This window comes from Hemicordylus capensis, chromosome 9 (genome assembly GCF_027244095.1).
Source record: "Hemicordylus capensis ecotype Gifberg chromosome 9, rHemCap1.1.pri, whole genome shotgun sequence".
NCBI classification, from domain to species: Eukaryota; Metazoa; Chordata; class Lepidosauria; order Squamata; family Cordylidae; genus Hemicordylus; species Hemicordylus capensis.
In genome coordinates, this window is record NC_069665.1 from 3,784,007 (window position 1) to 3,786,402 (window position 2,396).

Here is a 2,396-nt window from a genome sequence, read left to right on the forward strand (position 1 = left end):
CTGCAACCTTGGAGAAGCCACTGCTGGTCTGTGTAGACAATACTGAGCTAGATGGACCTATGGTCTGACTCAGTATATGGCAGCTTCCATGTTCTTCCATCTACTGTTTTGGATCATAGGTATCAGAACATCCCATATGTGAATTGAACATGCCCATGGGGAAGTTTGGATGAAGTTAAAACATTGGGTCACGTTCTCTTATATTGCTCCTTCTATTGTGATATATGCTATGAATTAATATCGCCTTTATTGATAAAGTATCCAGGAAGAACTGACAATTTTTATATTATGCACCTCCTTTCTGATCAGTAGTCAGATATCACAAGTGTTGCTAAATTCTGTGTAGCTTGCAAAATTCATAAACTGTGTGCTAACAACAACTGCAGCCAATTACACCCTGGCTAAATGATTTTCGGTTGTATACTGTACATTAGAGTTTTATCATCTATTTGTATGCACAATTGTTTTGCTCTGCTGTTACTACTGCTACTGTTATTGCATTTACTAAAGGAAGCTGGTCATTGACCATTAACAATAACGATATGATAAGACTGACACTGTAGTCCCAACTCCTTAACCTGCTAATTGGTTGCTATTAAGAGTCACTCTTTGTAACTATGCATTAGCACGCAGATGCTCCATTAATAATGCATTTTAATGCAGATGGAAGAGTTATGCTGTCTATAAATATACCAAGTAACTGCCTTTTGCACCAGCTAAAAGAATGCATGGCATTTCAGAAAACACCAATTTGCATTACACGGTACAGAAAGTTCCAGAATACATTGTGTGTTTAACCGCCCTGAGACCTTGGGTTGGGACAGTAGAAAAATGCACTAAATAAATAATAAATAAGTTGTAAGGTGTGACATGGCAGGCTGTCACTATGGAAGCCTCTCCCTCAATCCCAGTTGTGTGGAGTCAAGTCAGTGGTCAGGGCAAGCAACTCTCCACATGTGCAGAGGTACTCTTACGACTGCCCTATGTTTTAAAGCTGAGTACATCTGTACTAAGACAACACTGGAGACTGTATTTTCACAAATATAACCCATGCATGAGCATAACCGACAGCTGATTGGAAGTTCTGAGGGGAAAACCAAGGGTGCTCACGCCCTTCTATTACCCACATTGGCTCTCATACGGTTCAAATGGCCAGTCAGAACTAGAAATATCTTCACCTCTTCTAACATTCTGCTCCAATCTAAAACTGATGTTGTATACCGCACACCCTTCTGTTACCCACACACCCCGGGTGCAAGCCAGAGGTAATATTCACAAAAACACAGTATGTGGCCCAAGCTAGGAGGCCAGGACAAATCTGAGTATAAATTGATCATCAATATCACTTGTATTGTTGTCAGCAAAGAGATACCAGAATGACACTTGGGGCTGTAGTCCATAGAGATGTTGCACTTTTCTTCCTGTGGGGTGTCCGCACTTGGCATGAATCAAGGGGCCAAGGCTCCCTCCCCAGAGTTCCTCATCGCAGGGAAGGGGGCTCACTAGGGCTGGGGAGCCCTTCTGCCTCGGTACCCCAACTGGTGGCTACTTATACAGGAGAGGGCACGGAATCCAGACCAGGGTTGCACAGCTTTCAGCATCCTGCAGATGTTGTTCTACAACTCCCATCATGTTGGCCATTGTGGCTGGGGATAATGGGATTTGTAGTCCAAAAGTAGTTGGAGGGTAAAAGTGGTGCAGCCTAGATGTAGACCATGGTACGTAGGTAGGAGAAATTTAGCCCTTCTCCTCTCCACCCCCGCCAGCACTGCAGTCTTGATTACCCACCCCAAGCCATTGATCTCTCTATAGCAGGCCTGCTCAACTTAGGCCCCCCAGCTGTTTTTGAACTAGAACTCCCATAATTCCCAGCCACAGTGGTCAATAGCTAGGGATTATGGGAATTGTAGGCCAACATCTGCAGGAGGGCCGAAGTTGAGCAGGCCTGCTCTATAGAATCCACTCTGCCACTTGTCTGAAGAGAGAGGCTCCCATTGCATCAATGGGGACTTCCCTCTTCAGAGGTAAACACCTTGGAAATGTGGGGCGGGGGGGTGGATTTTTGTCAGGACCACACCACAGGGGTTCACCCCCTACGCCCACCCCATTCCACTGCACTGACCCCCAGCAGCTTCTGTTTACTGGAAACACTTACCCAGGGCCAAAGCAACACGCGGCTTGACTGTCTTGTACGATCAATCAGCCCAGGGGTTCCCTGATGATGTTGGACTCCAACTCCCATCATCCCCTGCCACAGTGGCCTTTCCAAGAACCCCTCTGGATTAGTCCTTTGGATGGCCCACAGGTGGCCAGACAGGACGGCCTCATGTGGAAGGGTCGCATGGAAAAGCTCACCCCAAGCCCACCCACCTATAGGACTAAGACCATGGCACACG